This window comes from Myxocyprinus asiaticus, chromosome 2 (assembly GCF_019703515.2).
Source record: "Myxocyprinus asiaticus isolate MX2 ecotype Aquarium Trade chromosome 2, UBuf_Myxa_2, whole genome shotgun sequence".
NCBI classification, from domain to species: Eukaryota; Metazoa; Chordata; class Actinopteri; order Cypriniformes; family Catostomidae; genus Myxocyprinus; species Myxocyprinus asiaticus.
In genome coordinates, this window is record NC_059345.1 from 28,014,299 (window position 1) to 28,029,146 (window position 14,848).

The 14,848-nt window shown below is 40.4% G+C and overlaps 1 pseudogene; it reads left to right on the forward strand.

Moving 5' to 3' along the window:
- Positions 1 to 5,658: 5,658 nt before the first annotated feature.
- LOC127449628 (vitamin D 25-hydroxylase-like) lies at positions 5,659 to 11,923 on the forward strand (annotated as a pseudogene).
- Positions 11,924 to 14,848: the final 2,925 nt, after the last annotated feature.

Consider the following 14,848-nt stretch of genomic DNA (forward strand, 5'->3'; position numbering starts at 1 on the left):
TGGGGAGCTGCCAGTGGTTCAGCTTGAAATGTGGAAGCAGCTTGAGGAAAACTCCGCTGGATCTGACATTGGCGAAGTCCTCTGTAACGAGTCAAACACTGAGTGAAGATCCATGTGTAGAGTTTAATGGAAATCATAGTTAAACAGGCAGAGGTCAAAACCAGATAAGCAATCCAGACAGTACAAACAAGTCAAAGACAGTAAACAAAGGGGTAATTCAGGTACAGGCAACAATCACAACAGGCAGGCAGGCAGGCAGGCAGGCAGTCAGTACAGATAACACTCAACCATGCAGAACAATGGTGTGAATTGGCAAGATTTTGCAGTTAAGTGAAGTATGAGCAGGGAATATATACACAGGGAGTTGATGAATGAATAGCAAACAGGTGTGAGAGTCAATGGTGGGAAGAAGGGGGTTCTGGGAAATGTAGTCCAGTTATGGGTTAATACTCAAGGGAAGGAAATCTTGTGTGAACAGATTGGGAAGATGTGACAGTATGTGAGGGAGAGACAGCGCGTCATCAGGGTAAGCGTGAGAAGGCACTTGCAGAAATAATGCAAAGGTACAGATTTCTAGATTCTCTAAAATGTCCACACTGTAAAAAATTTTTTTTAAAAATTTAAAACTGCCAGCTGTGGTTGCCAGAATAATTATGTAAAACATACAGTAAAAATGTAAACAACTTACAGAACAACCTGTACATTTTATAGTTTAAAACTGTTGTTTATACGGTATATTTTACGGTGCTGTAGCATCATTTATATTATCAAATGATAAACTTAATATATTAACCTTCTGAAACTGTAAAAATCTACGTTCACTTTATAATGTATTGTTAATGACCATAGTTATTACAGAAGGGCACATGATGACATGAAGTTCATCAATAGTGGCCCTTTTAGGAGCAATGACCAATAAACATGTTGGGACAGTGCTCAGTGACACTCACACAAACACTTAACACCATCAGGGTAACACATGTGAAATAAAAATTATGCAATAAACATTAACTAAACTACATCAAATATAACACAGAACACCCAAAGTACATACCTGATATTAAAAATAAGAAGGAACATAACTATTCCAATAAAATATAATGAAATGTAATGGGTCAAGCAGGGAATCCTGGGAACGCCTGATTACTGCTTATTACCATAATTTGAACAATAATTGAAAAAGTACATGTACTCGCTTGTTAAACATAATATACATTTTAACCATTAATTATACAGGAAAATCATACTTTTTACATCTAATTTTGTTTTATTTTTACAAAATTTACCATAAAACTATATGTCTTTTAAAATATATTAAAACAATTTAACATATATTTTATTCTAACTACTCCCAATTTAAGTTTTTTTACTGTAGCATTTTTACAGTCTTTTACCATTAAAATTACAGACATTTTTTACAGTGCAGGATTTGGCTGCTTTCATATTGAAGTGCTCTCAACAAACATCATACATTTTGTGTGCAACAAGAAACCCCATACAACTTAACGCATTATTATTAATCACCTTTACATGTCTCTCTCTCTCTTACTCAACACATTCATGGTGCATGTAGTACGTGCGAGAGTCCAGTGTCTAATGAGCTTCTGAAAGCCAACCAAACCATGAAGAAAATGCAACATTTTAACTATTTTAACAAATCAAGCAAGCTACAGGTCTGAAAATGCCCCAAATCACTGTATTGCAGTGGTTCCCAACCTTGTTCCTGGAGGCCCCACAACACTGAACATTTTGTATATCTCCCTTTTCTGACACACCCAATTCAGGTCTTGGAGTCTCCACTAAAGAGCGTAATAGTTGAATCAGGTGTGTTTGATTAGGATGATATCCAAAATGTGTAGTGTTGGAGGGCCTCCAGGAACAGGGTTGGGAACCACTGCTCTATTTCAATTGAAATTTTACTCATGTTGTTATTTCGGCAAGCTCCACGTGACAGGGATCAGAGAGAGATAGTTGCGGTGAGTTGATATACTGTATGTGTCACCCCTCCACCATTTTTAATTTGCAAGTTTGTCATATCTCTGATTGAAGACAGTGAGATCTCAGCAAAAAGGTATGCATGTGTGACACCCTCGGCCAAAACTAGTTGTTTTGAGTCTGCTAGTGTGGAGCCAGCTTAACTTTACCATGTAAATGTGTGTGATTATCTACTTATCTCTGTGGAAGATGTATGTCCATTTGCAACTTTCAGTGAGAAAAGGATTTACGATCAGTAAACACAGACTGTTTGGCCTGATTTGACTGTTGTTAGTGATATTTCAGTGCTTGATAATGGGAATAAGCTGCCTGCGAACTGGAAGTCTGTAGCATCCGCGTTGGAAGAACGCGCTAAGCATAATGGGTAATTTCTCTACCTGTGAAAATTGTGGATGTTGCACTTAAGTTAGGCCTAATCCCTTATGTAGCACATTACAAATGTGTGTTAAAAACAGTACCTGGTATAGCCCTGCTGAAAAGACCAGCATTGCAGGTCACCAGTTTATGTTGTGTTTTGGGAGCTGGTTCCCCAGCATAGAATGCTGGTGTGCTGGTGTTTTAACTAGCTTTACCAGCTTCTTTAGAAAGACCATGCTGGTCTACAAGATTCACCAGCAAGGTTTAGCTGGGAGGGACAGTTGTAACAAATGCGTTCCTTGTCTTCACATACTAACTGTGGAAACTAGGAACAATGTATGCAGGTTTTTGATATTTATTTTGTTGTTAGACAGATAAAGACATGTAATTTGAAAAAATGGCATCTTTATTCTGGCAGTTTTTGTGCAGTGTAGCAAAAAGTAAAAAGTGTTACAACTGTAATCAGTCTTCCCTAATGTAGTCTGCCACAAAAGCCATGATTTAAACAACTTTACAGCTCAGATAATACAAGAGTGTAATGGGTAAGGATGGGAAAGGAGGAGGCGGGAACTGGCTGAGCAGTCAACGTAAACTTTCATTACATAACTGAAATTAAACATAACATAAGACACACACACACAGCCACAACGTGTGTCTCTCTCCGCTATCACTGTAACAAGAAACAGCTATTAGAAATTACGCCAACCAGTTTGACGAACCACACCACTCCCTCTCTCCCGCAAACAGACACACGACCACGCCCTCACGCCCCCACGCCCCCACCCCCACATAACCCCACCGCCTGACTCAGGCCAGGGCAACATCCCCCCTCCCCCATTTGTTCAGCTGAAGTGGCAGGTACCAACGGGTGATCCGCACACTGGTGTCCTTCATGCGGTGGAGCCACTGGAGCGGGCGTGATCTGAACAGACGATGAAGGCCTGCCCCAGCAGGTAGTAGCGGAGAGTGAGGATGGCCCACTTGATCACCAGACAATTCTCAATGATGCTGTACTTCATTTCCCTCAGAGAGAGTTTGCGGCTAATGTACCTCTGGCTCGTCTTTATCCCCCTGATTAGAACAATTCAGGGCCGGGCGTGCATCCTCACGGCCTGGCCGCACCCTCCTCCTCATCACACTCCTCCACCGCCCGACTTAGGCCGTGGAAACCTCCGGTATGACGTACTCCCCTCCCTTCCTGGAGGGGAGGTGTTGCTCTTTCAGCCGTCCTTCTGCTGGCAGGTTTTCCCCGCCTCTCTGGAGACCTGGGAGAGACGAGAGGAGGGAGAGAACCTCTGGTGAATGATAGCCACTCCTCCCCTGGCGGACGGCAGCGAGTCCTCCATCCCATGGTGGACGGCTGAGGCTCCTCCCCTGGCAGATGGCAGTGGCGAGGACTCCACGACAGCGCATCCCTCCTCCTTGCTGGGTTTTGGCACCAATGCAACGGGTAAGGATGGGCAAGAAGGAGGAGGGAACCAGCTGAGCAGTCAACTAAACTTTAATGACATAAATCAACTTAAACACACAGACACACAAACACAGCGGCTGCGTGTGTCTCTCTCCACTGTCACTTTAACAAGAAACAGCTGTTAGAAATTACGCCAACCAGTTTGACGAACCACACCACTCCCTCTCTCCCGCAAACAGACACACGACCACGCCCCAATCCCCACAATAATTATTGTGGGTTTATAAAATTGTAAGCTTTACATTTCTGCCTTTAAACCCTCCCAAAATTTGCCATTCTCCATTGTATACTGTAAACCCTAATGCTGTCATTACTGTCTTAATTAATCATTACTTTAAATTTTAAGGGCTCACAACTCAAATATCAATGCTCCTCCTTGAACTTATTTATCTTAAAAATCCATAGATCCATGGGGAATAGCCATAATTCCTTGTGCTTGAATTTTTTTAATATGTTTCCTTGTTGAAAGGAAACTTATGGAGGCATATAAATAGTTGTTATTATGAATTCATAGAGGTTTGAGCTCTTCTGTAGTATTATATATGCTTTTTTGTTGCCAATAGTTGTTTTGTGTGTTGTCACCGTGTTCTGTGTCACCTTTGGTCAAGTTGGACCCTATCAACTCTATCTCAGTTCTCCTTGTGCATATGCAATTGAAGGTATATATACATTTAGGTGGAGAAGTTTATTTATGATTCACCTAGAATCAGATATAATCTTTATTTGAGCTGTATTAATTGTATGATCTAAATTTGAGTCAATTTAATTAAAATTAAGTAGAAACAACAATATAATATAGCAAATCTGAGTTTAGTATACTTGCATCTAGTTACCTTAAATAGTTCATTTTATATGAACATCAAGTTAAGTGAACTTAATTGCACAAGTTTTGAAGACGCCATTACTCAATTTAATTAAGAAAACTCAATCAGTTAAGTCAGCTTATTAAGGTTTTCAGTGTAAGCACCTGACTGTAACCTTGATTTTTGCTGTTTTTCAAAGTAAAGTGGGGACGAGTCGAAATTATTATCTGTGGTAATCAACATTATGCCACAAATGCTGTCGATTGAGCTTTAATTGAATCCGAAATATTCCTTTAATTGAATACACCCACATCATTGTTATTCCAGACATGTGGGTATAATAAAAAATAATAACAGTTAATTTAGGCTAGTCAATTAAACAGAATGAAGCACTGGGTGCTCTTACGGTAAATGATGACTTGAAAACTGCTTGTTTACAATAGCAGGAAGGACTGCTGATTATGTCTTAGGCCAGTGTGAGGGGAAAATCATAAGGTCAAAGTGTGTAGCACAGAACCTACAGTCAGTGCAAGATAAGTGTCTTTGTCTGACCCAAATGTTGATTTGATTTACAAAACACACAACTCTGTCTGTCTCTCTTACTTGTCACGAGCAAGGAGCTGGTTAAAAGACTGATAAAAGCTATGGCCTGAGCTGACCTCTCCTTTCTGTTTTTATTTTTTTAGAACTTAAATTAAAAATTAAAATGCTCCAATTAAAATAAATGTATCAGAATGCATGTGAATGATCGTTCTGACCTGATTACCGATTAATCAAACACAATGCAAGTTCATCAGAAGTGATTTTCCCGTCCAGCTAATCTTAGCCCTGAAGAGGCGGGGGATAGAGCAACATGTACAAGATGAGCTCCTACTGCTCACTTGCTCTCTCTCTCTCTCTGACAGAGAACATAGAGGTAGAAAGAAACTTTTCAGAAAGCATAGATTATCCCAAAGTGTGTACATCTAAAATGGTATCGATTAATCGGTTGACATCTCTGCTGCTCTCTATGTCTTGGGAGCAAACTCTCGTATGGTTGTGCAGTTTGCTCTTTACACTCTTAATTTTGCTGGTTATTCGCCAGCTTGTAAAGCAGCGGAGACCCCGAGGGTTTCCCCCTGGACCAACACCTATCCCCATGATAGGGAATATAATGTCCCTAACCACAGAGCCTCACGACTACTTGAAGAGGCAGTGATATCCACGGACAGGTATGGATGACAGTACTCTCTCTCTCTCTCTCTCTCTCTCTCTCTCTCTCTCTCTCTCTCTCTCTGTCTCAGTTTCTCTCTCTATATATACATTTAATTTACCTGAATTATATGCAAATAATTATATCACCAATGTATAGTATGATTACTTTTTACAAGACATGTTACTTTACTTAAAGGCTACTTTTATTTTTATACTCAATGTTTTTTCTGCGCTTTAAAAACTGGCACATAAAAGATGTTACAGTACAACAAAAGTTCCTTTGATCAGACTTTTAATGCACCTTAAAGACCGCTAAGGGGCCGTTCCTACCGAACGCGTCCTTGTGCTAAAAAGACGTAGTGCCACGAAAACAGTAGAACGCAGGTGTCTCGAGATGCGGAACAACTGTCCGTCAATCCCATGTTTACATAGGAAAACAATTGTAAAACAGCGTGGACAGATGCAAAAACGCGTTTACTTCACGTGCACGCAGCAAGCGATAGTGGTGTTTGAAAAGAACAAAAGATCACTTAATTTAGCATTGAATGTTTGGCAGAGCGCTGCTGCACTCTGACAAGAACGTTTCGCAGAATGGCCAAGACATGCTGAGTCAGCGTGTCTCATTTACTGCCTCACTGTACCCATGACGGGAATCTAGCCCTCTAATTATACTCTATTCATTAGTAGACATATGTTTGGCAGAGCTACAATGCAAGTGGAAGTAAATTAATAACTATTGCCATTTATATTTTAGTCTTGACTTGGGAGGCATCTCAGCTGTTATTTTAAATGGATATGATGCCATTAAATAGTGCCTGTATCACCAGAGTGAGGCTTTTGCAGACCGGCCATCCCTCCCTTTATTTGAGAAGATGACCAAAATGGGAGGTAAGCGTTCCCTTATAAAATAGTTTCCTAGAATAGCTCAATGTAGAATGTTCTAGATTGTTAAACTCTGTCATCTGCGGCTGGGTGATTCAGAGAAAACTCTTTGGTTATGTGTCAGAGTTAGGGGGGATTCCTATGAGGTAATCAGATTATCAGGATTGCAATTCTTGTAATTTGTGTTAAACCCATGAGACTTTGTTTGACCAATAATCTTTGGTTAAGCATACATAATGTTCATCATTAGATGAACTTTGTTTCTTTTGTTTCCATTTTTAAACCTAACCCTTCTGGCATTGTTTATTTGTCATCTAGGACTTCTGAACTGCAAATATGGCTGAGGTTGGATCGAACACCACAAACTGGCTGTGAACAGCTTCCGCTACTTTGGCAGTGGCCAGATGATGTTTGAGAGGATTTCTGAGGGATGCCTGTTTTTTTTCTAGATGCCATTGACCAGCACAAGGGCAAGCTCTTAAACCCCAAGCATCTTGTTAACAATGCTTTGTCCAACATCACCAAACTCATCATCTTTGGACAGCGAAGTGTCATCTCACTTACGACGACAGCGCTTTTCAGCATATGATCGAGAACTTCAATGAGAGCGTGGAGCTAGGAGCCAGTGGCTGGGCCTTCCTGTACAATGCCTTCCCCTGGATTAAGTACCTCCCCTTTGCGAAGCACCAAAAGCTGTTCCGCAATGCCAGCAAGGTGTATAACTTCCTTCTGCAAATGACCAAGCGCTTCTCAAAAGACAGAGTTCCCCAGTTGCCACAATATTACATTGACACCTACTTGGATGAGATGGAGCGGAGTGCCACTGATAAGGCAATGTCTTTCTCTAAAGAGAATAACATTTTCTCTGTTGGAGAACTCATCTTTGCCGGCACAGAGACCACCACAAATTGTCTGCACTGGGCTATGCTCTACATGGCTCTATATCCAAGTGTACAAGGTTGGTGTCCATTTAATGCCCATTGGTTATTTTTCATATTTATGCTGTAGCACTAATCATGTTATGCTTTCATGTGCAGATAATATCCAAAGGGAGATCTATTGTGTCCTGAATGGCAGGCCACCGGCTCTCGATGATAAGCAGAGGATGCCTGTGGTGGTGGGGGCATGGTTGAGCGGCGGCTTGTGAATGGAGAGCGAGATCAGGAGATGAGAACGGTAAGGATCATCACCTGGCAATGACTGTCTCTAACAGCTGTTTGTCATTGCAGTGAGAGTGGAGACGGGCTTTAAGAGTGAGCCGGATGCCAGTGAGGCAGAGTTACCACATACAAACAGAAGAGACTGTGCTGAACTGTTTCTGCTGAAAAGCGTGATTTTGAGTTGAATTCGCCGCTTCCCACTCCCTCCTTTCCCTTGAGGAAGAGAAGATATCTGTTACAATGCCCTATGTGGAAGCAGTGCTGCACAAAATCTTCCGCCTTTGCAATGTTGTCCCATTGGGTATCTTCCGTGCTACCTCTCAAGCTATACGATCCCCAGGGGCACCATGGTCATCACTAACCTGTACTCAGTGCACTTTGATAAGAAGTACTGGAGTGATCCATCCATCTTCTTCCCAGAGAGGTTCCTTGACAGTAGTGGCAAATTTGTCTGACGTGAGGTATTTCTACCCTTCTCAATAGGTATGCCACCAAAACTCTTGTTATCTTCATGATTTGGAAATGTAGCCTTAGCAAATATGTTAAATCTGCAATTTAGGCTTGTCACTTTATTTTTAACTCATATTTATCCAATCTCTGTGCTTTAATGTTCTTTAGGCAAATGTCACTGTCTTGGTGAGCAGTTGGCCAGGTTGGAGATGTTCTTATTCTTCACCACATTGCTCCAGAGGTTCCGCCTTCAGTTCCCAGAGGGCTTTATTCCAAGTCTTAGCTTGAAACTGGGCAAACCCTGCAACCTCGGCCGTACTCCATATGTGCCATCAGAAGAGAGCAGTAAAACTCCCATCATGAGCTCTCGCACATATGCACTCACCTCAGGAGATGCTACTAAGAAACGCAGAACGGCAATCACAATTCCCCATCTTAAATTCTGTCAGGTTTTCAGCAGGGAATATTAACCTCTGATATTGACTTGTTAAATTCTCTGAATGTGTCCTCCATAGTTTCACTGAACTCAGGTGGTGAGTGATAACAGTACTGTTATGGTATGGAGAGCAAAGAGTGAGGACGTGTATGCCCAGTGAGAAAAGTACATGGCAGTAGCAAGATAAAGTGTGACGTATGTCACAATTTATTTTTTTTTAAGTGTACCGTGTAGCAAACGAACATTGTGCTTGTCAATGTGAGGCATTATGTCAATAACTGACAGGGTATACCTCTGTAACTGAGGTTATAGGAGCTGTGTCTGTTTTAACATTCCCCCATTTCTGGAGTCAGGCAAGTGGGAGGAGACCAGCTGCCTTTCCAAAAAAGTTTTGGACACACTTTATGATTCCCATTGCTTTAATGTCATAGCTGAACTAATTTTGTACAATATATGTTTATAGTAAAATATCATTTTTACTTTACTTTTAACCAGTTTCTGTGAAAAGATACATTGTTATTGTTACAGTAAAGCAAAACTGAATAAAACCTGAAAAAAAAAAAAAAAAAAAAAACTTTCCAGAGGGTAGGGTGGCCAGATGTCCAATTTTTTCTGGGACATTCCTGTATTTAAGCACTTTTTCTAGTGTCCCGACTTATTCTGAAATTGTTTTCGTTTTGTCCCGTATTTCCCCTGTCCTAAAATGTTTCTGTTGCCTATGCAGCTTTCTCAGTCACGTGAGTATTCTAATCAAAGGTAGCCAAGGATACGGCTTGTAAAACCAATAAAATCTCACCGTGTTATTTGAAGTACATGACTTGATTAAACTATCCAATCATAATCCCCTATCGATAGACGTCCAGTTAGTGAACTGGTGCGCACAGATGAAATTGCAGCTGGAAAAATGTCATGGAAGCGTGCATGTACATTTAATGAGGATCTTCAAAAAGGAAAAAAAGAGTCACAGACAGAGCCTAGTAAAGTGAGGTGTGAGATTTGTGGAGCTCACTTTTCCATCACCCATGGAGGCTGCACCGACATCGCACAGCATGTTCATACAAAAAAAGCATGTGGATGCTGCTAAAAGTAAGTGTGCCACAACAAGTGTTTGTGATTTTTTTTGTGAAGAAAAGTTCCGACTCTGACAAGGTGCACGCAAGTGAAGGACTTTTTGCTTATCATTCTGATGTGCAAGGCCATAGCTTTGAACATTCATGACCTGAGAAAAGTCTTGCAGGCTAGGCTGGAGGAATCATTCATACCCTCTGATATATTAAAAGGCAGTTGGATGCCTATAATAATATGCGATTCAATTGTGTGCCACAGCATTCCATTTCAATTAGACCACTCACACTACTTATTGTAATTTTAACTGTGATGTCTTTATTTTCACACATTCATAAATTGAAGATTATGATTTGTATTGTATAATAAGTATTGTCTTTTGGGCTTCACTCTTTCATTGCACTGGCTTTCTCTTCTTGTTGAACTCAAAAGCTGGTAAAATCCTGGAATACTCATAGGAGAGCTAGCAGGAGACAGTCATTATGATGCACATTTTGCAAGAGAATGCAAAAGTTTGCGAGAGAACGCAAAATAATTTGTAAGAAAACGCAAAAGGTTTGCGAGAGCACGCAAAAATTCTCAGGGGAACGCAATGTTTTGCGAGAGAATGCAAAAGCATTTGCTTATTTTTTTTCACCCCACCCAAATAATCTTCCCCTCTACCTTGACCCTTTAGAGTCTCAGTATGATGGCAATGCTTTGTGTACTTCTTAATTTTGGACTGGACTGCTCAGCATTTTATGATAAACTCTTGAACGACAAGCACACACTAAGAAAAATTGCTGCCAGTGAAAAGTACAAGGTGACAACAGTTAAAGATGCGGATGCACCCTCAATGCACTTCGCATTGATCTGTGCCTAGGTAAGGAATCGGGTACGTCGATTTCATTTTTGCTGGGAGGGGGCTTGTTTTCCACAAGCAGGAATCTGGTCACCCTAATAGAGGATAAATGAACAAATCTTTGTGATGTTTGCATTTTAATACTGCCAATAAGGTTTTATGAGTTGGGTTTTTTCTGTCTGTCTCAAAAATCCTTTCTTTCAACTGCTGAAAGTTATACACCATATAAACTCTGCTGAAATGGGTGTATATAGAAATAAACCTACAGAGATTTCCTGAAACTGACCCCGGATTTTGAAGTGCATTTCTGCTAATCTGTTAACCTGGCACATTTCAAAATAAATGGTTTGCACTGGTAAATTTTTGGACACTGACATGAAACATTTAATTTTCTTCCCCCCTGCCCCCACCCATAATCTACTTTGTTTATTGGCATCACTCATAAAACAAACTTCACAGGACAGAACACTCAATTAAAAGAGAAGGGGCATTGTTGCTTTGGGTAAGCTGTCACAGTGATGCTGTCATCTGAAGAGATAAGGCTTGCCTTTTATATGACCTACACTTGGGAACTCATCATCTGCTGACTGTCATTTTACAGGCAGTTCCCCCCAAGAGAATGCTTGGGCTTTCATCTGTGAGCACGAAGGAAATAAACAGCAACATGCAACTAGACGATGCTTAGTAGCACACCCAGATAATGTCAAAAACATGTTGCAGCATTGCCATGAAGGAGAAAGGTAAAAGACATTTGTTCTCGAGTCTGGATTTCCCCAAAATAGGTGAAAGGTCACGTTCAGCACACTTAAGTCTTCCTCTGTGCGATTCAGACACTACATATACAGTGTCAAGAAAAAGTACATGAACCCTTTGGAATTAGCTAGTTTTCTGCATTATGGTCATAAAATGTGATCTCATATTCATCAAAGTCACAAGTATAGACAAAAACAATGTGCTTAAGCTAAAAACACACAATTATAATCTTTCATTTCTTTATTGAACACATCCCATTAAATATTCACAGTGCTGTTGAAAAAGTAAATAAACCCTTGGATTTAATAACTGGACCATCTTCCTTTGGCAGCATTAACCTCAACCAGGCGTTTCCGGTAGCTCCGGATTAGACCTGCACAACATTCAGAAGGAATTTTGGACCATTCTTCCTTACAGAACTGCTTCAGCTCAGCCATATTTTTAGGATGTCTGGTGTGAACGGCTCTCTTGAGGTGCATCCGGAAAGTATTCCCAGCGCTTCACTTTTTCCACATTTTGTTATGTTACAGCCTTATTCCAAAATGGATTAAATTCATTATTTTCCACAATTCTACAAACAATACCCCATAATGACAACGTGAAAGAAGTTTGTTTGAAATCTTTGCAAATTTAAAAAAAAAAAAAAAATAATCACATGTACACAAGTATTCACAGCCTTTGCTCAGTACTTTGTTGAAGCACCTTCAGCACCAATTACAGCCTCAAGTCTTTTTGAGTATGATGCTACAAGCTTGGCACACCTATTTTTGGGCAGTTTCTCCCATTCTTCTTTGCAGGACCTCTCAAGCTCCATCAGGTTGGATGGGGAGCGTCGGTGCACAGCCATTTTCAGATCTCTCCAGAGATGTTCAATCGGGTTCAAGATGCTGCCACCACCATGCTTCACTGTAGGGATGGTATTGGCCAGATGATGAGCGGTTCCCGGTTTCCTCCAGACATGACGCTTGCCATTCAGGCCAAAGAGTTCAATCTTTGTTTCCCATGGTCTGAGAGGCCTTCAAGTGCCTTTTGGAAAACTCCAGGCGGGCTGTCATGTGCCTTTTACTGAGGAGTGGCTTCCGTCTGGCCACTCTACCATACAGGCCTGATTGGTGGAGTGCTGCAGAGATGGTTGTTCTTCTGGAAGGTTCTCCTCTCTCCACAGAGAAACGCTGGAGCTCTGTCAGAGTGACCATCGGGTTCTTGGTCACCTCCCTGACTAAGGCCCTTCTCCCCCGATCGCTCAGTTTGGCCGGGCGGCCAGCTCTAGGAAGAGTCCTGGTGGTTCCAAACTTCTTCCAATTACGGATGATGGAGGCCACTGTGCTCATTGGGACCTTCAATGCTGCAGAAATCTTTCTGTACCCTTCCCCAGATCTATGCCTCGATACAATCCTGTCTCAGAGGTCTACAGACAATTCCTTGGACTTCATGGCTTGGTTTGTGCTCTGACATGCACTGTTAACTGTGGGACCTTATATAGACAGGTGTGTGCCTTTCCAAATCATGTCCAATCAACTGAATTTACCACAGGTGGACTCCAATCAAGTTGTAGAACCATCTCAAGGATGATCAGTGGAAACAGGATGCACCTGAGCTCAATTTTGAGTGTCATGGAAAAGGCTGTGAATACTTATGTACATGTGATTTCTCTTTTTTTTTTTTTTTCGTTTTTATTTTTAATACATTTGCAAAGATTTCAAACAAACTTCTTTCACGTTGTCATTATGGGGTATTGTTTATAGAATTTTGAGGGGAAATAATGAATTTAATCCATTTTGGAATAAGGCTGTAACAAAATGTGGAAAAAGTGAAGCGCTGTGAATACTTTCCGGATGCATTGTACTTCAATATTTAGGGTCATTGTCCTACTGCATCACCCAACTTCTACTGAGCTTCAGCTGGTGCACAGCCACCCTGACATTATCCTGTAGGATATCTTGATAAACTTGGGAATTCATGTTTCACTTCACCGTTGGGATGATGTTTTCATGTTGGTATGCCCTTTTTACAGCATATGGAGTGCTGCATGTTCTTCCTAAACAATTCAACCTTAGTTTCATCAGTCCACATTTTCCTAGTGGCGTTGGGGAGTGTCAAGGTGTTCTTTGGCAAATTTCAGGCACAAGCAATATTTTTGTTGGAAAGCAGAGGCTTCCTTCATGGTGCCATGGACACCATGCCTGTTTAATGTTTTCTGTACAGTAAACTCATGAACAGAGATGTTAACCAGTTCCAGTGATTCCTTTGAGGCTTTAGCTGTCACACTAGGGTTCTTTTTTTTACCTCAATGAGCATTCTGCCCTTTGTGTCATCTTGATTTGATGGCCACTTCTAGGGAGAGTAGCCACAGTACTAAACTGCATCTAGTTACAATTTCTCTAACTGTGGACAGATGAATATCTAAGCTCTTCAAGATAACTTTGCAACCCTTTCCAGCTTTATGCAAAGCAACAATTCCTAATCGTAGGTCTTCTGAGATCTCTTATTTGTGAGGCATGGTCCACGTCAGCTGATGCTTCTTATGAATAGCAAACTCAAAATGTTTGAGTGCTTTTTATAAGTCAAAGTAGCTCTAACCCACACCACCAATCTCGTTTAATTAATTGGATACCAGATTTGCCAACTCCTGACTCTAATTAGCTTTTGTTGACTAGGGTTTCACATATTTTTTCCAACCTACACTGTGAAGGTTTGAATGATGTTTTCAATATGTACTAGAACAATACAATAATTTGTGTCATTAGTTAAAATAATGTGTTTGTTTGTTGTTGTATCTTAGATGATCAAACCAGATTTGAAGACAAATTTATACATAAACGAAGGTAATTGCAAAGGGTTTACATGCTTTTTCTTGTCACTGTATACTACCAGTCAAACATTTGTACACATTTGTGAGTTTATGTTTCTAATTATCTAAAACACCTTTTGATCTAAAGACTTGCAGCATGCTTAAATTCTTGAAATCAATTTTGTAGATACATTTGTCTGCACATAAATTTCTTTAAAAAAATAATAAAAAATAATAATGGATAATTGGACTGGATAGTAAAGAAACAATGTCTAACAAGTGCCCTACATATATGGAAACTACAATATGGTTTTAAAAGAATCCCAGGTCGCTTTTAATAGTTTTGATTACTTTTTTGATCATTTTAGTTATGATACTTTTATTCTAAAAAGTAGAAAATACTACTAATAACGAAAGCGTAGGTGCTTTCAAACCTTTAAATGACAAAAAATGTGGTTTGCTTTAAGTTTATGATTAGGTAATGTGCATCTTTCTGAGGTCTCACTGTTACCTGAAACAAGCAAGTACACATCCGCTCACATGCAAAACACAGAATGGACAAAACATATGACACAGACAGAAATGAATTGAGAGAGTGTAACTATTCAGGGATGGTGCTTTTATGACAGCTATAAATAATAACAAAAAAG